Raw genomic sequence first — 26,474 nt, forward strand, 5'->3', positions numbered from 1 at the left:
GTATTTCTTAACACCTTGGTGAGCATGTATCCTGGGCCCTCCTGGGGGACAGAGAGAGAAGGTGGGTAAGCAGGTCTTAAATAATAATCCATCCCAGTATTCTGGCTTCCCTAAGTACTTGGATACCTCCCTCTATAGTAGATTGAAAAAGTTATAAAACCTCAACCTTATTCAGTAAGGGGCATATTGAATATTGAGTGGGCCAGACACTCAAAGGACTACAATAAATTTAGAATCTTTACCTATACATGCATGCCAATAAATTCAGCCAACTTCAACATTACAGTCATCCACCATGATCTGACACCATTAGGGCCCATTCCTATGTTGATATAAGTTGGAGATATCTTGCCTTTTTTTTTTTTTTTTTTTTTTTTTTGTGTGTGTGTGTATGCAGTGCCTCTTTATGAGTCACGCTTTGTACCTGATCACCAAAGCTAGCTGGTTCTTGAGTCTGGTTATAAATCTAGAAGCAACAAGAGGTATGAGGGTGAGTTGAGGAAGATCGCCATTCCCCTACAAGGATATTATCTCAGTGGAGGCCACCACAAATCCTCCAGGCAAGAAGTGAGTAATCTCAGAATGAGAGCAAAGGATGATGCATCTACAGGCAAAAAATTGACAGAATTAGAGATTCAAGTTCCCCGTCTTAATGAAAATCTGCCTGAATGTCCTCATCCCAAGTTTTAGAGTCCCACTCCTTCTCAATAAATGGTGTCTGACTTTAACCTACAACCCTCCGGGGTTGTGAATTCAGTTGGCATTGTAATTAGCTGCCTACAAGATCAGATTTTGGTTTGATTTTCAGAACTCTCAACTGGCAGCTCCAAGAGCTGAGGTTTTTTTCACAGTACTCATAAATGCCTTCAGGTTCTTTACCTATTTCTTGAGCTGAGAATTTAAAGCCCTGAACTCATTATCTTCTCCAGAATTTCCAGCATACTAAAAAGCAACCAACCAATCTCTTGGTCCTTGTACTTTTGATTTCCACTGCAATATTATGTGGAAGTAGCTAACTGCTCAACCAAAGTCTTGCCATCTGTAGCCTTGACTACAGGATTTAAAGGTTGTAATTCAAGCAGCTCTTCACCAGTACATGTCAGGCTCCAGCAGGGTCCCCTTTATCACTGAGAACAGCATCCTTAATGCCTCTAAGTCTACTCAGATTGGAGAACCATGCCAGATTCTCATCCTTCAGACTCTCTTGCCCTGGAAGCATCATCAGTACCAATAACTGTATCATTTAGGGTTCTGTCAGGAAAGCAAAGCTACTGTGAATGTTATAGGTTGTGGGTTTATTATAGGAAGTAGGCCTGATAATTGTGGGTGAAGGTAAGGTAGTGAAGATCTGGAGAGGGAATTGGAGGCTCTGAGGCAAAGTCACTAAGTGGTCCTCCTGAGGCACTGACTTGAGTGGGATCTAAGAAGCCAAGCACTTGAAGCCACTGAAGTGGGACTGCAAAGGGGGCCTTGTAGAGAAGTCCACAGGATGCTGCTCCCTCTTGGTAGGTAACTCCCCTGTGACTCCACTGCAAAGCAGCTCATGTTGGACCCAAGCTGCTCCTGGTGAACAGGAAGATGAGCAGGTTGTGGAGCAGAGAAGAAGGAAGACAAACAGGGACCCACCCAGCACCTCAGCATCATGACCATACATGACCAGAAAGACCATCAGAGAATAATCTCAATTCCTTCACTTGCACCTCCCATTTCCTGCCTCTTGATTCCTTTTTTTGATCAAGTTTACCCTCAAAGGAAATTCTGGGATCAGTAGCATTCAGATTAACTAAGCTAACAATAGAACATTGCAGCCTGGAATATAATGGCTCTACAGCTCATAAATTTACAAGTTATAATTTCAGATGTGATTGAGACCAATCTGCTCCATCAAGGAAGGCTCCAAACAGCTTGGAGAGAGAAAATGATCAACTCAACTTGGATCCTGTGTCCAGACGTGATCCAATTATCTAGGATCAAGGGACATGAGTAATGTAGTAAAATGGCCCAAGGGCCCTCTCCTGGGAATCAGATACAGTTTTCAGAGAAGAGAGTTGGCTCCAAGCCCTCAGTTGGTGCTGTGTGAAATCGAGAACCTTGGAGAATTGCTTATTACTAATGAGAAGTACCCCGTTCACAAGAGAAAGGAGAGCTGGGTCCACACAGGAGTGCACACTCCAGTTTTGGGTGCCAGGACAGCAGGAAGCAAGGGAAAATGGAAATCCTGTCATAATCCAAGGGTTTTTCCTCACATGCCAGGCACTGCATTAGATTTTGGAACTAATACAACGCTCTCGTAGAAATTGCAAATGAGAAGGTTTTAAATAGTTGGGGCCTGCACCCAAAGAAAGAAGGGATCCAGAAAAAAGAACAGGGAACCTGGTGGTGCCCAGGAGATGGGACCCCCACATGTGCTTGTCACTGAGACCACCTTGGCCCCTGCACCTTTCCCTTGGAAGTTCCAATGTCCATTCGGATTTCTTAAACAGTGTTCACTGCCATGCTAAGAGATTCATCTATGTTCTTTCAGTTGATGTTGGTCAGGTGTGGCCATCAGAGGGGACAGACAGGAGAGGCTCAGGCAAGCAAAGTTTATTATTCTCCTGGAAGAGACAGTCACTGAACACCAAGATGGAAGCAGTGCCAGGGGCCCCTGGGGAAGGGCCAGAGTAAAGTGCGCAAGAAAAGGCACTGGGGATTTCACTAGGTATGAGTGTCACTAGGTCGTGGTGAGAGGGCAGGAAGGGGAAGGTGGCAGGGGCCCACCTTAACACCTTAACACATGGGCATACCTGGTCACCTGGCAGGGTGCTCATAGCCTGTTTGTGGGGACATTGAAGTAATCAGGTGGAAAAAATATGAAGTTTAAGAAATTCGCAATGCAGAGATGGAGAAAGAGTAAGGAGATGTAAAGGTGAGGGAGGGGCAGGAACACAGGAGCGCTCCCCGGGTTCCAGCTCAGCAGAACACTCCAGGGTCTTCTTTCCCCTGTCTCTCCCTCCTCTCCTTTCTTTCTGTCTTCCCTTCCTTCCTCCCTCCCTGCTCCCCTCTCCCGGAGAGATGAGGAAGCGGGAGCAGTCTGAGGCTCAGTGGTTAGCTGTTATATATTACTGGTCACATATTTTACACTCGGCAGCATGAAAAAAGGGCATAAAATTGCAATTAAATGTCTGAACTGTTGCTATTTTGGAAATTAAAACAGCCTACATTATCCTCGGTGCAACTCTGCTTACTGACTCAGGGCTGAGAAGCAGTTATTCCCACCACTTTAACCGACTTCTTTCCCATAAAAACCCGTTGTTAATGGGTCCCCAGGGACCTCTGAAAATAACAAGATCTGTAATAAAGAAATTAATAACATGCAGAGCAGGCCACAGCTAAAAAGCTTTTTAGAATACATTAATGGTTCTGTTCTGAATGAGGGATATTTGCACCCACGTCCCTCCGTCCTGTGCCTGATGGCTGCAAGGTGCCAGGGTGGGAAGGAGATGAGTGGGCTTCTTGGCTGCAGTAGCAGCAGGGGTCGTCCCAGTGATGGGGTGTCAGCCACCGCCAGGTGCCAGTCACGCTGGGGTGTCAGGCTCCCGGCAGACCACAGAGCCCAGCAACCCCCAGGCCTGCCCCTCTCTGCTTCCTCTGTCCCCCTCTTGCCTCTTCCCTGGTTCTCTGCTACCACTTCCCGCCGACACGCCCTTCTCCTGCCTCAGGTGGCTTTCTGTTCCCATCTGGTCCACTCTGGTTCCTGGTGCCGACTCTGCCTTTCTCCCTTGATCTGGACCTCTATAGCGCTTCTCTCTGCAGCTGCCTCCATGTTTCCACGTCTCTTCCTCAGTTTTGTTTTTCCATCTCTCATTCAACATTCTGACCCTTCCTCAGTTTCTCTATCTGCACCTAGAGGCTCTTCTGTGTCTCCCTACATTTCTGCTGTCCATCCGATATGTGCGCTGCTTAACCTTCTGGGAAATGCCTTGACCTTATGTGGACATCATAGAGTACACTTCCCCAAACCCAGCCCCCTGAGACGTCACTAGGAGACAGAATCTTATGGGACCATTGTTGTATATGTGGTCTATTATTGATCAAAATATCATATGTTACTTGACTGTATATGTGTAGGTTGCATGTGTATGCAAGTTTATATGTGTGTATGTCACTATGTACATGTATGCATGTATTGTATATATTATCTACATATTATACATAAATATGGTCTTTAGCTAACTCTCTGTCACCCTTGTACATCTTGGTTTCCATTCCTACTTCTCTGTCCCTGACCTTTCTGCCTCTCCATGCCTTCAGAGCTGTATCTCACAAATTTCTACGTACATTCTTTGTATGAATTCAAAGCTCCTTGTCCTTTTGTACATCCAAGACAAAGCTGGGCTTTTCTACACTTGATTTGGAAAATAAATGGCCACTAAGAAAATATAGCTGTCTAGAAAGTGTGGAGTTCCCCCTTGATATCCCATTTCCTTTCCACATGGGGCCAGGAAGACCTTTGGGGCACATGCTGGGCTGTGGGGATGGGGGTCATTATCCACATAGGGCCCTCTCCCAGTGTTGAGGAAAGGCTTTGGAATTAGACCACCTTCCAATTCCACACCCTTACCCACTTCTACCCTGCTGTGGAACTTGGAGTAAATCATGGCCAGTTTTCCTATCTGTAAAAGGGGGAGGTAATTAATTTTTGCACATTTAGTGATCGAACATGGGCACAATGAATGGAAAGCAGAAATAGGATGGCAGAAACATTTTACAAGTGACGTTTCAGCTCTTCCCATCCAGAGGTGGAGCCTATTTCTCCATCTTTTTAATCTGGCCTGGTCTGTGACGGGCTAGGACCAATGGGATACAGCAGGGTGTCACTTCTGAACTTGACCTTCTCTCCTGCCTTTGCCATGAAAACAAGCCTGGCTAACCTGCTGAAGGATGAGAGGCCAGTGAGCAGATACTACCTGTCCCAGCTGAGCCATCCCAGGCCAGCCAGCCCCAGGCCAGGCAGGCAGCGACTGCAGACAGCGATAGAGGCTAACCCAGGTCAGCAGAACCACCCCACCAAGCCCAGTCTAAAGTGACCTGTGGAATCTTAAGCCAACAACAACTGCCATTTTCAATATTTTTTTTTTTTTTAAAGAAAATAAACTTGCTTTTTAATGGGAATTGGGAGGGGAGCTGCCTGGGCAGGAATGGGATGAGGGTGTCAGAAGTGCAAGTCCTCGTGGACTCGTTCCTGGCTCTGGAGCTCACCAGTGGCATCTCTGCAGTCATAAAAAGTGGCTGCACGATAACCACAGTGCCCAGAGCGTAGCAGCCAGTGGACACCAGCAAGGAGGTGGGCGTGACCACAGGAGCTCCTGGCATGTCAAGGGCAGCTCCAGGCCCAGAGCTTCCACAGTCAGGGGGTCCAGGTGGAGCCCAGGAGCGCCAGGGACCAAAGTCTCTGCACTAATTTTATCATGTTCACTTTCAGCAGCATCTTGCTGTCCCATTTTAATTTTTTTTTTTTGCAATTTAAAACTTACAAATTGTTTATTTCTGTAATTTTCCATTAACTATTTTTAGACCATGGATGACCATAGAAAACTGAAACCAGGGGAGAAAAGCCACAGAGGGGAAACTCCTCTAAAACTATATATATTTTCCCCACTATTTTTTGCCAAAAGGTAACGTACAGTATACAGCTTACTGTACCTTACAATAAAAGCAAACTTTAAAGAAACTAACAATAAAAAATAACAAGTTCACAAAGAATATTTCAAAGAATTCTAACTTATGAACATACTCAAGGGTAGTATAAGCAAGATATTGTAAGAAAAATAACATTCTGATATAAAAATTCTTTGTTAAAAGTTAGGAATATAATATCCTATTAAATTTCACCAATCTAGAAGCAAAGTCCTCCATGGGAAAAAGTTAGAAAGTCTGAAAAATTGAGATGACAGCTGAATGTACTATATTATTGAGATACTCATTATTAAAGTATTTAAAGAAAATTTGGAATTCCACAGAGGTAATTACAAGGGTTTCTCAAAGAGAAATTTGTTCTGAAGCAACTCTAGGATTCTATTTTCTATTCACACTTAAATAGCTCTCGAGAGTAACTATTAAACAATATGGAATGTTATTCATAATGATAACTTTGATTCACAAAGTATTGAATTGTAATCAGTTACACATCAGTGAACCTCGTTGTAACTCTAGAAACCTCTGGGAGGATGCCTGTTTCTCAGTACTTGACCATTATCAATGTGGGATCAGACCTGGCTGGGCAGGTCTGGCTTACTGGTGGGAATATCTAGTGTCTACTAGAATGTAGGATTCAAGATAGAAATGCTGGTTGAAAATAAAGTCATCTCCAGGGGAGAAAGAGTCAGACCCAGCAACAATGCTCTTAACAATGTTTCAGTCATCAACTAGAACAATGGTTCTGTGTTGTTCTTTTTTTCAAGATTTTGTTCTCCAGTTTTCTGTAAATACACAACTACCTTAGGGGAAAAGGGATTGTGAGCAAAACCTAAAAGAATTGTGCTGACTAAAATGTCTGTAAGAACTTAGAATGCAACATTATACTATCTTGATGCTCATATGGCCCACACCACAACAAAAGGGAGGTGTTCTCTGTTTGTGCACAGACTGCAATCTGGCTTGGCTCATCACAGGTTCCAGGAACACTGTTTGGGGTGGAAGGTTTCAGCATGTTGACATTGCCCATGGCAACACTGGGATTTAGGGCAAAGTATGCAGGAGTAGACAGGCTATGTCCAACGAAAAGGACCTACATTTATTTTTGCACGCAGTGGAATCTTCAGAAAGTGTTTTGAGATTACATAGCCAACATGTGACATGCTGACATTACAATCTTGATCTTTGGACTCTAGAGTTTATGCCTTCTCTTGTTGTCTCTCATCTGGATACTGTAGGACCTTAGAATAGCCATGCTCATTTGATGGGTAGTATTTTTCAATGTAGAGGAACGTTAGTATTTTGATGGTCTCATCCTCTCTCTCTCATCTTAAGAGTGCGCATCAGCTCCCAGGCTCATTCCGAGGAGATGGCAAGAAAGTAGGAAACTGGCTCCATGGAAACCGCAGAACGGAGGGAACGTGTGAGCGAGCGCTAGTGTGGTTGGAGGGAAAGGCCCATTTTAATTTTTTAAAACAAACTTAACCCATTTTTAAATGTCCAGTTCAGTAGTGTGAGGTGGATTCACATGGTTGTGTCACAAATCTCCAGAACCTTTACATCTGGCAAATTCTGTACCCATTAAACAAGCCCCCATGTTCCCTCCCCAACTCCCAGCAACCACCATGTTACTTTCTCTGTATAAATTTGACTCCTGTAGGTCCCTTGCAGCGTCTGTCTTTTGCAACTCACTTATTTCCCTTAGTATAAAGTCCTCAAGCTCACCCATGGTCTTTAGTTTTGGTTTGGCAAGCACTCTACCACTGAGCTACACCCCAGCCCTTTTTATTAACTTGGGATCCTCCTGCCTCAGCCTCCAGAGTGGCTGGGATTGTAGGCCTGCCCCCCTATGCCCTGAGGCTCCTCTGCATATTGATGTTGATGTGAGTCACTAAATTTGGGGGTACTTTTCTACTCAGCAAAAGATAACTGCTAACTATGGCTTCTTCATTACTCCTCTCACACACATTGGTTTTCCCTCTCTCTTTTTTTTTTTTTTTTTTTCTTCTGATGATTGATCAAAAAAATTCTTTCTTTGTCCTCTAGAAATTTGAGACTCACACATTCTATATCTGGTCTTCTAACGGTTATCATTAAGGATATTTTTGCTCTTAGATTTTGGGTACCCATTACCAAACATAGCTCTACTAAAAAGGTACTTAGAACTTATGTGATTCACCTTAAAAAAAAAAAGAAAATTGACATTTTTTCATTCTTTCTTGCACACACACACACACAGACACTTTCAGGTTCAAATTGTGATATCAGCTTATTTAAATACTTTTTTAAAACTACCTCTAGTTGTTAAAAATCACCAATGAGTGTTAGCCTTTCCTTGCTTACGTGGCCCACTACTTCCTGGTGGCTTCGTTGTTCTTCCTTCCCTTTTATCAGCTCTCAGCTGGCCTGTGAGTGGCACACTCTGCTTTCTTGGATGTCAGCTATGCCTTCAGATGAACTTCAAGTCTGAATGATGCTGTAGAACCCTATGTTCCAAGCTGTTTCCCAGCAGCACTTTAAAGACATAGTTCGACTTTTTTCTTGCATCCAGTGCAGATGATGAGAGATCTGATGCCCGCTAGTCTCCTTTCTTTGTAGGGAATTTCTTTCTTTTGGTGGAGGCGTCACTTTTAAGATTTCTATTAACTCCAGTAGATAGATGTTTGCATTTTGAAATCCAGTCTCTTTATATCTTAACTTTTCTTTCCAACTTTTCTTCTCTTTGTGCTATGTTCTGGGAAAATCCTGCAGCTTGATTTCCAGCTCATTTATTTATGCTTTAGCCCCTCTAGGTTTGCATTTTTTCCTAATTAATTTCTTTGTAACTAAAATAATAAAATAATATAACATGGATTTTAGCCATGTAACCATCTTAGCCATGTTCAATTGTACAGGCCAGTGGTATTAAATGGACATTCACAGTGTTGTCTGCCATCACCACCATCCACCTCCAGAACCCTTTTAATCTTGCAAAACTGAAACTTGGTCCCCATCACACACAAACACCCCATACCCCCGCTGGCAACCCCCATTCTACGTTCTCCATGAATCCCACTTATCTACGTATCTAACTACGCCACACATACGTATCTAAGGGTAACCATACAGATTTTTCTCCTTCTGTGTCTGGCTTATTTCACTTACCATGTCCTGAGAGTTCATCTGTGTTGTAGCCTGTGCCAGAATTTTCTCTTCTCAAGCTGAATACTTCTCCACTGCATGTACACACCACAGTGTGTCGATCCATCCATCACCGGCATTGATGGACACCAGGCTGCTTCCACCTTCTGGCTACTGGGAAGAGTACTGCCATGATATCTGTCTTGATGCCTTGTTTTCAATTCATCCAGGTCTATACCCAGAAGTGGAATTGCAGAATTATATGGTAATTCCATTTTTTTTTTCTGAATATCTACACTGTTTACCACAGGAGCTGCACCATTTCACATTCCCATGAACCATAACCTGAGTGCACCGAGAATGTGCTTAACATGCTTACAGTGGTTACAAGGATGACGTGTATGTTCTGTGTATTTTACCCTAATTTATCCACATACGAATCGACACTTGTTATGTTCTGGGTACACACACATATACATACGTGTTGATTAAGTATGTAGACATACATACGTGTGTGTATATTTTGTGTGTGTACTGGGGGTTGAATCCAGGGGTGCTCTACTATTGAGCTATATCTACTCCCGCTTATTGTGTGTGACAGTCTGCTCAGTTGCCCAGGCTGGCTTCAAACTTGAAATCCTTCTACCTCAGCTTCCCGAACAGCTAGGATTACAGACGTGAACCACCACAATCTACTATTTATTCTATTTTATATTTTAATATGTATATATAATTTTTTTAGTTGTAGACAGGCATGTTACCTTTATTTATTTATTTGTATGTGGTGCTGAGGATGAACCTGGTGCCTCACGCTGCTAGGCAAGTGCTCCACCACTGAGCTGCCACTCCAACCCCCTTACTATTTCTTTTTGATAATGGCCACCCTAATGGGTGTGAGGTGGCAGGTCTGGATTTTTATTGGGATGGGCGCCCAGCCATTCCCACTGACGGGGTGAGGCGGGGTGTAGACAGAGCTGTGATGAGCTGCCAAGATCCTCCTCGGGTCCAAGGCGCTCATTTGGCTTCCAGCAGTGTAGCCTGCTGACAGCTCACATCTAAACTCCTCCCTCCCCAGGAATTGCCCTTGGCTGAAGGGTCTGGCTTCCCTCGAGACGCTCCTTCACTGGGATGGCACGCCTCCATCCTGCCTGATGCCGCAGTAAAAGGCCCAGCCTCACTGCCTCAACTCGGAACCACCCTGAGGGCCATGCCAGCCCCACAGCCATGTGGCGGTTCACCTGCACCCTCCCTGTGCTGCTCCCTCACTGCAGTTCTTGGGAGCAGGCAGGACCAGATACAGGCTCGTATCCCTCTCCTCAAGGGAAGCAGTTTGAGGACCGCCCCACTGAACACTGAACACTGTTCAGTTCTCGGTAGATGGCCCGGGGGTGGTCAGGTGCAGCAGCGTCTGGTTGCCCGCCCTATGGCCCTGGCCTTGGGGCTCTGCGTTGAGACCAGCCCACCTCAACCTGCAACCATCCCCCCAGTCCCCAGGCCCCACACAGCTCTGGCCCTAGAAGGCACTGACTCCTGTCAACACTTCGCTAAGTACTGCCATCTTGACTACCAGGCGCCTCAAGGGATGAAAGGTCCTCACCCAGACACTGACCTGCAGTCTTGGTGTCCACAGGGTGGCCCACTTCACACTGCATCCCTTGGAGCATGCTGGTCCCCAGGAGGAATGCCCTTCCCACTTAGACAAACTCCTACTGGTCCTTCTTAGTCCAGCCAAGTGACTCCCTTCATGAAACCTTTCCTGATACCCCTCACCACTCCACACAGGTGGAAGGACAGACAGCAGTCCCTAAATTCCCTACACGCAGCTATGTGTTGCCCCTACTAGACTACATGCCTCTTGAGGACAGAGTTTGGGTTAGATCCTCCTGATGCCCCTCAAGCACCTGGCCCAGAGCGGGCATCGTGACTGAAGGCATGGGCCTGGCTCGGCCCTGGGAACACCAGGGAGCTGTCTGCTCTTGTTCCAGTAATGCCTAGACTTCTCAGAAGGGTTGGTTCTGTCACAGGTGAGACTGTTCCACTGCCCAAACCCCAGGGGCCTGTGTCTGTCTGGGCACGTAGGTGCCCCAGCCAAGAAGGAAATGTCCCAGAGAGCTGGGACAAGGGAGAGGCAAGTGAGCTTTCAGGGTACACAGTGCAAGGAGGTGCAGACTCAGGCACCCACCTGCCTCGCTCACCCCTGAGAGTGAGTCCTCTTGTATTTCACCCCCAAGAACCTCACCTGCCTCTCCCTGGTCCCAGCCTGCCTTGGAATATTAGCAGTGTTACAGCCACACCTGACATATGGGAAGCAGGCCTAAGCCAGTCACTTGACAGGCATTAAGTCACTTAATCTGCTCAACACCCTTAGAGATGGGAACGTCAGCATCTTTATTTTATAAATGAGAATACAGGTGAGTGACTGCCAAGCTACACAGAGCTTTGCCCGCAGCCTGGTCTGGCATCGTGCCATCCTGACCCTGAAGAAGGAGCCACTTCCCTCCAAGTTCTGCCAGGTCCTCCCAACACCCTGAGACTGTTCCCACCTCTGGTCCTTTGCACATGCTGTGCCAAGCACCAAGTTAACTTCCCAAGTCATATTTCCCAGAGTCCTCCCAGCAGCCCTGTGCAGCAAGCACTGTGGTTCTCCCTATTTTACAGGTGAAGAAACTGAGTCACGGAAAGGGATGGTGGCTGACCTGTGGCCACCCAGAGTGCCAGCAGCAGAACTGGGAAAGGTTCTCCTCTCCTGCCTTCCCCCTGCCCCCGTACTCCTCTATGAGACCTTCCACCAACCCTCACCTCATCAGGTATTTATGGTTTTGCCCATAAAAGGACAAGCCATCCCGATAAGATAGAAACATTTTATGGGGCAACAAAAATATAGATAAAATTTTATAGCGCAAATCAGGGGGAGGAAAGTATTAAGTTCCACAAACACCTTTAAATTTTAAACAGCCCCCATCACAGGGTCCCTGGAGCCAAACTTAAATAATGGATCAGAAAAGGGATAAATCTCCCAGTCCCCTGTGTGATGGTAGGAGAGACCTGATCGACAAGCAGACAGGAAGGGGGAGGGCGGGTGGCGGCCGGTGCAGCGCTGGGCCCTGGCGGCCGCAGTGCGGGCACACAGCCTCGTCTTTATTGTACTTATAAAATATACATGGCCCTTTATTGAATTGCCTGCTGTCGAAATCTGCAAGAACGTTATTGCCTTTTACTGTCCTGGAGAGAAGCAGAGCAGCAACATCTGTGTAATTTCATAAGATGCAGGAGCCATAAATCTGATTGTGCCGGATATAAGATCGATCGTAAAAAGTCACGCATTGAACAGAGATCGGGGATGCCGGGAAGTGGCAGAGGCAGGAGCAGCTTGCAGGGTGCTGCCGTGCACCCCGCATGTGTGGTGCTAGGTGTGGCCCTGGCAGGCAGGTGCTGTGGAGGAGCAGGGTCCTCCCTGCAGTCAGAGCCTCAGTCAGACCCTGGTGCTGAGGGGAGGGACCCTACCCAGGTCAAAACCTTCTCCCGGCATGGGACACCCACCGACAGGAGAGAAGCAAGAGCTGGAAGAGGCCCAGGATTCACTGTCCTTGGTTCACAGAAGGGACAGAAGGTGCAGATGCACACATAGGCATACTCGCTCCCTCACTATCAGGGATGCACCCGGGGAACGCCAAGGTACAAGGGACATAGCCCCCACCATCCAGGATGACCTGGTTACCTGATTCTTCCCTTGTAGCAAAACCTGCCTTGTATTTTCATAAAAGTTCAGCTATTTTGGATAGACAGGTAGACAAAGAGGTAGAGATACAGATATGGATAGTCTGGATGGAGAGAGCAAAACCCCTCTATTTCCTCCCATGCTTAGAATTGATGAGGAATAAGTCAGAGAGAGATAGGTCACAGTACCTGCGCGAGGAGCCACCAGGCTGAATTGAAGGGCGTGGTTTAGGTGAGTTGCACAGTGGCTTCCTGGGATTCCTCCTAAACCGAGTTTGTCCCTTCCACATGTGGGCTGTCCCCTGCAGGGGGTGGGCCTCCCAGCGAAGTCTCAGATCCCCCGGTCAGGAGCAGGCCAGTGGGCACATGCCCGGAGCAGTCCCTGGGGGTGAAGACAACCCAAAAGCACCTGGGTAGTGCAGGCTGGGTTCCCACCAAATGCAGCAAGCTGAGTCTCACCTCATGTAATCCTTGTATAATTTGTTCACATAATCCATGAGGGGTCTGCTGCAGAGACAGGCCAGAACTATTCCTCATGGAAATACGAATCCTCATAGTATGTCCACCCTGGTGTCTCCCCTGAGATGAGGTTCCAAGAAACTCATCAGAAAAGTAACCAGACAGGGAAAGGTCACATGAGACTGCCAGCTCTCTGAATGCTGTGAGTTACTCTGTCTTGGTCACAGCTTCTCTTTCCCTTCAGTTGTGTAAGAAGAGGCAAATTTTTAAAGGGCAGGAAAATGATGCAGAGATAGGAACTAATTGATCCCAAAGAGATGATCTTGCACTGAATAGCACTGAATTAGTTACTGCTGCTGTGTAACAAATTGTCCCAAAACAGAGGGGTTTGAGACAAGAACATTTGCTATCTCACATTGCTATTTTCTGAACATTTGCTATTTTATTGGAGGTTTGGATCCTACAAGCTGTGATTTAGCGGGGTCTTCAGCTTCAGAGTCTGTCAGAGGCTGCAGTCAAGGTCTTGACTGAGGCTGCAGTCATCTCAGGGGTCAACTGGAAGAGGATCTGCTCCCAGGCTCCTGCATGATGTTGCTCACAGGATTCAGATCTCACAATGCCAATTGGGGACACTCTTAGTTCCACCTTATAGGACCCTCTCTGACATATCAGCTTGCTTCATCAAAGTGTGCAAGATGAGAAGACAATAGAGAGAATACTAGCAGTCCAAATATGGAAGACTTTTGCAACCTAATCCCAGAAGTGACATCTCATAATTTTTGCCGTATTTTATTCCTTAGCAGCAAGGCAAACTCAAGGGAAGGCAAATACACAAGGGCATGAATACTAGGGGGTGAGAACAATAGGCACCATGTGAGAAACTGCCTATCACAAGCACTCTTTCTAGAAGGTTCTCTTCCCCAGACACAAATAGAACCCAGAAGGATCTCTGAGATTTGTGGTACAAGGGAGACCACAGTGAGAAGGCACACTAGTGAATACAACTAGAGTCACAATGACCAGGACCAAAAAGCAGTGGCCCTGAATTCAAGAGTGAAATTCATTACACTGAAGCCTGAGACTTACTCCTCAGAGTGGATGCCATAGCAGGATTATTCCTGCTACTAAACCACGTCCAATCTCATCTTCCCTCGCCACCTTCCACAAGAGGTCAGGAAGTTGTTACTCTTTTTCCCAGTCTCATTTGCCACTGGGATAGCCACACAACCCAGTTCTGATAATGAAATGTAAGCATTCAGGGTGAGTTCTGGATAAGAAATAGCTAGTGTCATCTGTCTCTCCCTCCTTCCTGCCTGGGACCCAGACATGTCGACCAGAGTGGTGGCAGCCAACTTGTGACTATCAGTTGACTGCCACAAAGCCAGAAAGGACTGCCTGTTAAGAATTAGAAAGAAGGACCTTTGAAGGCATCATGGAGTGGGTCAGCCACCCTAAGCAGCCACCTTTCTCCAACCTTTTTACGTGAGAAAATAGACTCCTACTTGTCTGAGTCAATCTTGCTGTTTTCTGTTACCAACACAACCAAACACATCTATCTGGCAATTAGCAAGTGGTAACCCAAGGGAAAAAGTGCAGCTTTGAAAATGGGTCTCCCCCTCTGCAATGCATTAACTGGTGTGCAGATTTCACAGGGCAGAGAGTGAAGAGAAAGGATTAACAGAAGTGCTGTCTAATTTGGCAAGAGTGTGAGAAAATGATCACTCTTACATACTACTGGCAGAAGTATAAATTGGATTAGCCTTATTAGAGAATAATTTGGATATATATATATATATACACACACACACAATTTGGATATATATATATATAATGTATATATATTGGGGGTTTTTTGTTCAGAGCTGGAACTTAAACCCTGGGCCTCACATGTGCCAGGCAAGTTCTCCACTGCTGAGCTACACCTTGGCCATTAGCTATATCCATTACACTATAAAATACATAAAACCTTTGACTTAGAAAACTTGTTTCTATAAATCTATCTCAAAGAAATTGTCACGTGCCTGTGTGACATGATAAGCATAAGAATGTTCATTGTAGCATCACTTCTAACAGCAAAAATTGGAAGAGACCTCTATTTCCATGGGCAGGCACACTTTTAAATAAGTTATGGTTGAAACCTATGTCACCCTCTAAGTATGGCTGCACTGGCCACATGTGGCTGCTGGGGACATGTGACTAGTCCAAAAAAAAAAAAAAAAGAAAAGATCTGATATAAGGTACACCTTGGATTTCAAAGATTTAATAATTAAAAAGAATGTAAAACAATCTCAATAATTGTACATTATTTGTGTGTTGGCATTGTAATATGTTAGACATATCGAGTGAAGTAAAATACATTAGTAAAATTAATTCCACTTGTTTGATTATATTTTTTTTTCATTGGGGCTACCAGAAAATTGAAATTAAAGTATGGTTCACATTCTCTTCCTATTGGACAGTGCTGTTTAAACAAATAGAATTCTACACAGTCTTTTAAATAGTAAGGTAGATATGAATGCATATTTGGAAACGTGCCCACAAAATGTTCTAAATTAATAAAGAATTTGTAGAAATAAAAAATTAGGATGGTCCTAATTTTGTAAAAGAAAAAAAAGCATTGTGCGTGTGGATAGAATTCTTAAAGACATACTAAGCCACTAACTTGGAATGAGCTTTGGGAATTGCTCTTTATTTCTTATGCTTCTATTATTATTATTATTTAATTTTGCTGCACCAAGCATGAATTCCTTCTGCAACTTAAATAATTTGTAATGGGAAAGAGAGGACAAGCAGCAGCAAGACAGCAGCTGTCACACATTAGCCATAGAAACTTACACTTCAGAAGCGTAAATACAAATCCAAGTACAGAGGGGCCGTTCAGGGAAGAAAGGTCAAGCAAGATAGCCAGCCAGGGTCCCCGCGCCACCGCATGGCGTCCTGGAGGCACCTGCCCACTGCTCTTCTCTCCTGCACTAATTCATGCTCTTTGAATATTTTGACACCCTCCCTGACCTCTAGGTACCAGGCTAGATGCTGCCACTGGGTCCTCTGGAGCAAGGGGCCCAAGAGGTGAGTCCTCCGTGCTGCTCTCTAGCCATTTTGCATGTAGGGCGCCCACTTGAGAAGTCTCAGGACAGACGCATTTGCAAATAAGGGAAGTGCACCTCCAACCAGCTTGGGAGAGAAGGGGGTTGTCATTGTCATGGGGTCTTTATTGTCTGGCAGTCTCTAGAGCTTCAAGATTAGCAAGGGGGCTGTGGCTGTGGCTCAGTGGTAAAGCACTCACCTGGTATGTGTGAGGCACTGGGTTCAGTCCTCAGCACTACATATAAATAAAGTTATTGTGTCCATCTACAACAAAACATATATATGACACACACACACACACACACACACACACACACATATATATATATATATATATATATATATATATATATATATGGCAAGGGCTTAACCAGAGTCATATGCTTCCTGTGAAGATGAATAAATTAAAATCTTTAACATGCTTAGAATAATGCCTGGTGCACAGTGAGCAATCCACAAATGTATTTTTTTGTTCTTTACACATTTAGTGATTACTATAGTTTGGGTCTTAAATGTCCCCATGTGTTAAAGGCTTGGTGCCCAGAGAGGTGCTATTGAAAGGTTGTTGACACTTTAAAAGGTGGGTTGTAGTGAGAGGCCTTTAGGTCACTGGGAGCATGCCCCGGGAGGGGATGGGGAATACTGATTCCCTCCTTACTCTCTTTTTGCTTCCTGGTGATAAGGCCAGTGGTTTTGCTCTGCCATGTGCTCCTGCCATACTGTGCTGTCTCACCACAGGCCCAAAGCAATAAGGCCAACTGATCATGGACTAGAACCTCCAAAACTGTGAACCAATATAAACCTTTTCTCTTTATAAGTTGATTGTCTTAAGTATTTGTTATAGTGATGGAAAGCTAACACAGTGATTAACATATTAAACTTAAAAGAACAAAAAGTTCCCCAAACATTTGATATCTTTATGCAAGTATTCAATCAAAAACTTATAGATGTAATCAAGTTCTGTTAAACACTGATTATGTCATTAATTTTATATTTTCATTGATTAAAATCACTTAAACACTGATGACAAATTTTCCCCATCCCCCTAAACATCTAGATTAAATCGTGCATCTAATATTCAATCTTCTTTTAATAGCTTCAAACATCTTCAAAGCAGATGGATTGAACATAATGATCACCAATATGCCTGCTGCCTTGCAGCTAGGGAGGCTTTTACAGAAGTTTCTCTAAAATGGGTAAGGTGCATTTTTATGCATTTCTCCATTATTTCTGTTTTAGTTAGCTCTTGTATCACTGTGACCAAAATAACTGAAAAGAACAATTTAGAGGAGGAGAAGTGTATTTGGCGTTCATAATTTTGGAGTTCTTAGTCCAATGCTCTGGGCCCAAGTTGAGGCAGTATATCATGAGAGAAAAGCACTGCAGAAAGAAGCTGCTCTCTTCCTGGCAGCAAGGAAGGAAGGAGGACGGGGGAGAAGAAGAAAGAGAGAGAGAAAGGTCAGGGGGGCAGTTGGAACAACCCCTCCAGGACATGCCCCTGGTGACCCATCTTCTGTAACCACATCCCGCCTTCCTACAGTTTCCACCCAGTCAGTCCACTCAAACCAGGGTGGACTGATCAGGTCACAGCTTCTATAATCCAGTGATTTCGTCTCTGAAAATTCTTGCATGAACAAATTTTGGGGGACACCAGATATCCAAACCATGACAATTTCCTTACTTGTGTTTTACCTTCCTGAGGTCACAGTAATCCTGCCAGATCTAAAAGAGAAAGGACATCCTGGGCAGAACCAAAGTTGCAGTGTCAGGGTGCAGGACAGTCATGCTCCTATATGACACCTGACCAAGCAGTCGTGATGGGGATGCGCCCCTTCTCGGTGAGGGTCCCCAGCTGCTCACTGAGATTCCCCAAGCCCATCTATTCTTGCAACCTGGCACCTCCTCACCCTTCCCGTGTCCACTGAGGACTCTGTCACCAAGGCATGACCAGATAACAGTTGCCTGGGAGTTCTTCAGAAGTGTGGCTTCCTGGAGCCCCCTTGTCAGGTAGAGGGCAGCAAGGCCTCAGATGAATGGGACCATTGGGTTGGGCAGAGCATGTAAAATGTCTTTGCCTCAGTTATTATTGCTGTTGTTCCCTTCCATTCATTCTCAAGTTTTCAAAGGGTCAAGTTTAAGAACCCCACTTGTGCATGAAGGTGGAATCCCCAGAGCAGAGGAAAACTTGCTGGACCACATACCCCCCAGGACCTTGTCAGGGAGTCTGTATGATGCAAATTGCCATGTTCCTAGATACGCAGCAAGACTCATCATGACACCTGCCAGGTCCTGTCCCTGATCCCACCAGTGGAAAGTAAGGTGATGTCAACTAGCTGCCTGCCTATCTTCATATCCACCTTGTCCAGAGGCTGCCTGGCACTCCTCCCCACCCACCCCCACATTCCACACCTTCATGAGTCCTACATTTGCACTCCAGGCCGAGGGTGGAGGTGAGAGAAAGCAGTAAAGGGAGCAAGAGAGTTCTTATTACCGTCCTGCCATGAGGGGAATTCATGTTTTCCAGGATTGAGAGGAGTGCAAAAGTAAGTTTCCTTCTTGGGTCTTTACATGAATTCTTCAAAGACCTTTAGTCACAGTGGTCTCTTCCCTTGGTCCCCTGACCCAGACAAATGCCCCTTATTCCAGGAGCTAGCTCACTCCCTCCTCAGCTCTGGGCAATTGTGTTTGGCTTGACTCTGCTAGGGTGTCAGGCCTCCCCACTGAGAGCTGAAGACAAGCCCACATTTGGTCTACAGGAAGCACCTATGTAGCCTCAGTCAGGACAGAGCTCAGGAGCAGAAGCCACTGTCACATGGACACCTCTTGTTTGCTTCCAGCAGCCAGACTTCTCAGGTGAGGATCAGAATCAAGTTCCTGCTTGGGGGGCCACATGGTAAGCTCTCCACTGAAGCTCCTCTGACTAAGCCCAAGGGCTGGGGGAGGACCTTATGCTTATCCCCCTGGGGACTGGGATCCTGGCACAACAGCTCTCTCCAAAACACATCCAAAGATCTTTTAGCAGCTGCCACCCGCCCCCTTCATATGCCTGGTGTGGGGAGGAATAGGAGGGGCATCTAATCAGCCTCCCAGACACATGCTCTCTGCAGGTCCCACACCATGGTTGCTCTGATTCCCACGGGTATCTGAATGTCTTTGCTTAGGGCTTGGTCAGAATCAACATCCCATAATACTGTTAGCAACACAAGAATCAGAACTATAGGAAAATTGCTACAAATTTCCAGATAGATGCAATATGGGAAAAAATAACAAATTGTCAGTGGACATCTAATTTGCCATACTGAGCTTGAGATGGAAAACATTATTTATAGAGTTCTGGAGAGGAAAGGATCATGATCCCAGCATTGTACATCCAATCAGATGTTATTCCTTTAAGATAAAAGAATTTCAGGGCTCAGTGGGTAGTTCAGGGATAGAGCATGGCTTAACATGTGTGAAGCTCTGGGTTCAATTTCCAGCATCCCTCCCTCTAAAGGTCCCCCCAAATTTCAGACCTGTACTACCAATATATTCTTTCTGAAAAAGTTATTCAAAGAAGAATCAAGTCAAGATAAAAGACTTTGTAAACTGTGATCTGCAAGAAACATGGGTAAGAAATCAAACCTGTTAAACTGGTAGCTCATTCTAGCCAAAGGCTGACAAATGTGGGTTGTAACATTTTAAGTTATCTTCAAAAAGAATTCTTGAAATATGAGGCATACAGTGAAAAAATTAATAATAATATATACTTTACCTTATATGCTACTTTAATGTTTTTGAAGTGTGGATGGCACATGTTCTAAAGGTCAAATCTTGTTTGGAGAAAAGGATGGAGGTTATAGAAGTCATTTAATTTTTGACATTGTTAGAAACATAATTTTGAATATGTTTGTTGAATCTTTATGTTAAATGTACTACTAGAAAAGCACATAAAATTATAAAAAACGAAGAAGGGAAAAGATCAAGGGAGTAAAGCAGAAAAGGAAATGATAGGAAAATAGAAAAAACAGAAAACAACACAAGATGTTAAAAGCAAGACCAATAACTAACTGCAAAGATTTTAATGATTAAATCCTCCTTTTACCAAAATGAAGATTCTTAGATTGAATAAAAAAGAAAAACCTAGTCCTAGCTCTCAATTCCAGTTCCCGTCGTTTACTGTTGAGCAACAAACCACCCCAAAATTCAGTGACTTAAAACGACAATGAGTTGCTATTTCCCACGCTCCTGTGGGCCTGGGATGGTAGCAGGCCTGGCTGGGGTGTTCTGTTCCCTGGGGAAGGAACTGGGTCACTCAGTTGTGTTCTGAGGAGGCTGGGCAGGGAGTCCTCTGTCTCCTGCCGTGCCTCATTACTTAATATTCTAGCCTGAGCTTCCTCAAGTATGGCAGCAGGCATTTCCAAACACAAGCAGACCTTGCCTCTTGAAGTCTAGGTCTGGAGCTGAGGCAACGTCCCTTCCTCTGCTTTCTATTGGTCAAATCAAGACATTCCCTATAGGATGGCAGTGCAATAGATCCCGCCTCCTGGTGGGTGGAGCCAAAGGGAAAGGATTTATGGCGGTCAGCTTTGGCCATCTTTTTTAGTGACTACCTCAATTTTGCTTTAGAAGAGATTCAGTTAACGTTGAATAATTATGAAAGATCTAAAGTATACCAGTATATTCCTGGAAAATGCAAATAGAAGAGAGTCTCTTGACATAAAAATATATTAAGAGAAAAAGTATTAATTAGAACTGAGGTTTTTTTTTTTTTTAAACAATTGTGTACTGATGAGATGTACATTCATTAAGAAAATGTGGTAATATCCATTTGTTGAACATTTACCTCGATAATTTTGTTTAATATCATAGCAGTTATGTGAAGTAAATGCTATTCTTTGTCCTACTTCACAGATGAAGAAGTTGAGACTTGAAATATTAAGTAATTAATTGATTTTGTAAGGGAAAGAACCAAGATTTGAACCCAGTATCCTAACACCAGAGTTAGTCCTCAATCACTGAGTGAGTGGTTTATCATGAATCTGACTCAGTCACACAGACGGATATACTGAAAAAATATATAAAGCAAAATCTTTAATGCAAGGAGAATTTTATAAAACTACAACTAGAATGGGAGATTTTAAGACACATGTCTCAGAATTTAACAGATCAAATATTTTAAAAATCAAATAGACTATCTAAATAACAAAATCAACAAGATTGTTGTAATATATCTAGGTAGAATTTGAACAGGGAATACTCTTGTTTTCCTCAAATGCTCACAGAACAAATAGACAAATTGATTAAGTAATGAGTCTCAAAATAAACCTCAATAAATTCCAAACACTAGAAACTACATAGGCAATTTCAACAAATCAATAAGAAAAAGACAAATGACCAGACAGAAAAATGGGCAAAGGATAGAAAGGGACTATTTACAAATGAGGATATATAAATGGCCAAAAGTATATAAAAAGATGCTCAAACCTCAGTAGTCAACATGGAACCTGAAATCAAATCAATAAGATAGTATTTCTTTTCACCTAACAGATTGGAAAGAAACATACAGTTGGATATCAGTTGTTGGTAAGGGGAGAGGAAAGGATTTCTTTTTTACAGTACTTGTGTAATATAGATTGGCATGGCTGTTTAAAAGAACAATTTGGAATTATCAATTAATAGTGTAAACATATGTGACACACATATGTCGCACAGCAATTCCATTTGCAAAATACAGCCTGCACTTCAGTGCTGGTCGAGAGAAGAACCACTATAGCTTCCCTCTCACTGACCACAACTTCAAGGTCTAGACAAAATGCAAATTGCAACTGCTTGAGGACTCAGAAAATAGCAGGTGGATTGGTGAAGGGGACAAAACTTGAAGAAAGGCCCTTCCGGGATGAGATTGCAGAGCTCATTCTTCCCTTGTCACCTGCATTGACCCGTGGTGACCTAAATAAGGAAATGTGCAGCAGGTGCAGGAAGCAAAAGCTCCAAGAGAAACCCAGTTTCCTGGACAGAGACTGGAAGGGGTCTCTGTGAGTCAGAAAGAGTGGGGCCTCTCTTTTTCTCTGTTGACCTGTCCCATGGGTGATCCTGTCAAAAAGCTGCACTATGGTAATGGGGTAGTGGCATTGATCCTAAAATACCAAGAGAAAACCCATCTTTCTTGCCAGATGAATTAGGAAAAGGGGATATGGAGAAGAAATTCCCTATTCTCTCTTGGTGTTGCCCTGAGGGTGGCCCAAGTCATGCGAAGCAGAGCTACAACACAGGTGGCTAAAATTCTACAAGAAATTCCATTCAGTAGCCAGAAGACTGGTCTCAACACACCATTTGGAAGACAATGTTGTCAGATTGAGCTGACAAGGGTGTGTCTACACTCTCTCTCTCTCTCTCTCTCTCTCTCTCACACACACACACACACACACACACACACAGATTGGACTTCTGTCTACTTGAAAGTCACTTTCTCTTTCGAAGAGAAAGAAAAATGAAGATAAGCTTATACCTGTAAGTATTGAACAAAAGATAGCCAGAATAGTTATATTAATGTTAGAGTTGACTACAGAACAAGAAATATTTGCAGACAAAGAGAGATTATGTAACAATTCACCAAGATGATATTAAAACCCTAAATGTGAATGTATTTAACAACAAGCTTCAAGATGCATGAAGCAAACACTGATAGAACTAAAATGAGAAATAGATAAATTCACTATTACAATTGGTGTGTCAAACACTGTCCTTTCAGTAGCAATTGAAAAATAAACAAAAATTAGCAAGGATGAAGAGGATCCGAGCATCACTGTCAACCACAGGACTTGCCTGACAGTCCATGCAATAAGAGCAGATATATATTTTTTCAAGTGCATGGAAGCCTCACCAAGATAAGCCATATTCTTGATCACAGAATAAACCTTCAAATTTTTAGAGGAATAGAGATCATACAATGTTTTCTACTCATAAAGTAATTAAGCCAAAACTCAATAATAAGAAAATATTTATTTATGTATTTATTTATTTATTTTTGGTGGTACTGGGAATTTAATCCAGGGGTGCTGAGTCAATCCTTAACCCTGCTTATTTTTATCATAAGACAAGCTCTCACTAAATTGCTTAGTCTGGCCTCAAATTTGCAATCCTTCTTTCTGTCTTCTGAGTAGCAGGATTTACAGGCATGTGCCACCACACCCAGCTGGAAGATACCTTTTAAAACCACCCAATATTTTGAAATTAAGCAGTGTGATTCTAAATAACCCATGGCTCAAAGAGGATGCCTCAAGGTAATATTTGAGCTTAATGAAAATACTACATATAACATTCTGTGGGAGAAAGGCACTGAGGGATGGGAAAGGGGAGTTGCCATGCAGTGAGTAAAGTGTCGGTCCAACAAGATGATAAAGTACTAGAGATGCTGTACTAACAAGACTTCATTCACACTTAAATGTGCTAATAGTGTAGATTTTATATTGTGTTTTATTATAATAGGGAGTTATGAAATGCAGCTAAAACATTGCCTAGAGGGAAATTCATAGCTTATGTGCTTATATTAAAAAAAGGGGGGGGGGCTGTTCCCAGGGAGGCTCTGATGGGTTGACAGGTGCGTGATAGTGGGAGCTGCTCTCGGCACAAGCATGTATGACAAAGGCAAGAGTAACAGCAGCGCAGTCCAGTCCAACAGCCAGGCCTGGGAGAAGTTAGCATTCTCTGTATATGAATATCTGCTCCATGTAGGAGCTCAGAAATCGGCCCAAACATTTTTATCAGAGATAAGATGGGAAAAAACATCACACTGGGGGAACCACCAGGATTCTTACATTCTTGGTGGTGTGTATTTCGGGATCTCTACTGTGCAGCTCCAGAGAGACGGTGAACATGTGAACACTCAAGCGAAGCAAAAGCCTTCCATGATTATAGTGCTGCAGCAGCTCCCAGTCCAGTGCTAGGAAACATTCCCCCAGGAGACGGCATGCCAGTAGGTTCTGTACCACCAGGGTTCTTTCAGCCTTTTATGTCACCTCGGTACCCTGGAGGTCCAAGGCCCCCATTGAGGATACCTAATCAGGCACTTGAATGTGTTCCAGAAAGTCAGCCGTTACTCCCCAGTGGAATGGATCCAACGCGACAACAAGGACATCCAAATATGGGTGGGCCAATGCAGAGAATGACTCCTCCAAGAGGAACGGTGCCCTTAGGACCACAGAACTATGGAGGTGCAATGAGAACCCACTGAATGCTTTAGGTGGTCCCAGAATGCCTGGAATGAACATGGGTCCGGCTGGTGGTAGACCTTGGCCAAACTCAACAAATGCCAATTCAATACCATACTCCTCAGCATCTCCTGGGAATGATGTAGGTCCTCCAGGAGGTGGAGGGCCACCGGGAACACCCATCATGCCTGGTCCAGCAAATTCAACCGATTCTGGAGACAACATGTATACTTTAACGAATGCAGTACCTCCTGGACTGAACAGGTCTAATTTTCCAATGGGTCCTGGGTCAGATGGTCCCACGGGTGGATTAGGAGGAATGGAGTCACACCACATGAATGGCTCTTTAGGCTCAGGAGACAGGGACAGTATTTCTAAGAATTCTCCCAATAATATGAGACTGAGTGATCAACGAGGCACTCCAAGGGATGATGGTGAAATGGGGGGGATTTCTTAAATCCTTTTCAGAGTGAGAGTTACTCCCCTAGCATGACAATGAGTGTGTGATCCACTACCAAGTCTCCTCATGAAAACCACAGTGACTCAGCCCTTCACAGAACTACTACGGAAGAAGATTATTCATCACAGTGTACAGTTAAACAAAGGACTCTCGGCCACATCAAACCAATCTTTTTATTTCCTGCTCTCTCCCCTATTTTGTGAAGAAAGCAGGTCCAAACACGATCCAAACAACTATACGGAGTGGCACATTAGAATTGCCCTAAACTGAACTGCAAATAATTATCTGTGTATGTATATGTGTGGGAAAGAGAATGTATTGTATATGCATATGTTATATGGACATATGCACATACATGCATTGACCCACGGGACATTGTAATATCATCACATGACATCTTAAGTAGAAGTAAGTTGGGACTTCTATTCCATCCTTTTTTTCACGTTACATTTTAATTATTAAAAGTTGCTCCTGCCCCTTCCCTGAACTATTTTGTGCTGTGTATATCACTGCTTTATATAAGTTATTTTTTTAAGGTGAACTCAGATGTTATGGTTTTGTAAATGTCTGCAATCATGGATAGGAATAAAATCGCTTATTTGAGAGCTTTCATTAAAAAAAAGAAGTTAGCAAATGAGATATATAAGCTTCTGTCTTAAGAAACTAGATAAAAATTAGATGCAAAACAACAGAAGGAACACATAATTAATATAAACATTAATTAATAAAAAGAACAGAAAAATATTAGAGATGATCAAATCAAATTTGATTCTTTGAAAAGACTGATAATTGCTAGTCATCTCACTGCATAACCCTTAATGCTTTTACTAATAAACAAGAAAGTTTACAAATAAATGAACCAAGCATTCATCTAAAAGAGTTAGAAAAAGACAAAATACAGTAGAAAGAAAGGATTAATGAATAAAAAGAAGACACTGCCTAGGGTTAAAGCCCAACTCCACCACTTAGCTGTATGCCATTATGCAAGTCATTTACTAATTTTGTGATTTAGCTTCTAATCTGTAAAATGAAATAATAACTCATAAAGTTGTTAAAAAATGAAATGAGTTAATATACCTTAGAACAGTGCTTGTCTCAGAGTAAGGACTTGTAAATGTTTGTTATTATATTTCCCTACTGCAGCTACTTCTATTACATTTCTAGCAAGTCTGATGAAGAAAACAAAAAACTAATAATAATAATAAATGCACAAATACATCATCACTAAGATCAGGTAGATCTCAAGAGATAGATAGATAGATAGAGAGAGAGAGAGAGAGAGAGAAAGAGAGATAGGGTTTTGGGTTATAATCCTGAAAGACACAATCCCAGACTCCATAATTCCAGATGTTGAAATCCCCAAAGATCAAAATCCCTAAATCTAAAGATCAAATACTCCAAAATATAATCCTATAAAAATAATTTTTAAAATTAACCAGAAGATATTTATTTAAAAATTTAAAAGAGGATATATTTGATAACAAAACACTTCCTAGGTCACTTTATACAAAAAGTATGTAATAATAACATGTATTTTTGCAAATATAAACCCTCAGGTACACTAACAGTAGTCACATTATATAGCAGTTACAACAGAGGAAACACAGTCATAAATAAATCAATCAGAAAGTGAAATGCATAAATTTCTTTCACTGTGATTGATAATTGTGTGGTCATGATCATCTGAAATGCCATGATGGACAACCTGTCTTTTTAAAATATATATATTTTTTTCAATGCAGATGGACACAATACCTTTATTTTAT

General features: G+C 43.3%; 1 pseudogene across 1 annotated transcript; it reads left to right on the plus strand.

The window, feature by feature from the left end:
• Positions 1–23,872: 23,872 nt before the first annotated feature.
• Positions 23,873–25,086, plus strand: LOC306644662 (single-stranded DNA-binding protein 2-like; annotated as a pseudogene). The gene has a single exon. The product of its transcript is annotated as a single-stranded DNA-binding protein 2-like (transcript).
• Positions 25,087–26,474: the final 1,388 nt, after the last annotated feature.

This window comes from Sciurus vulgaris (genome assembly GCF_902686455.1).
Source record: "Sciurus vulgaris genome assembly, chromosome: 15".
NCBI classification, from domain to species: domain Eukaryota; kingdom Metazoa; phylum Chordata; class Mammalia; order Rodentia; family Sciuridae; genus Sciurus; species Sciurus vulgaris.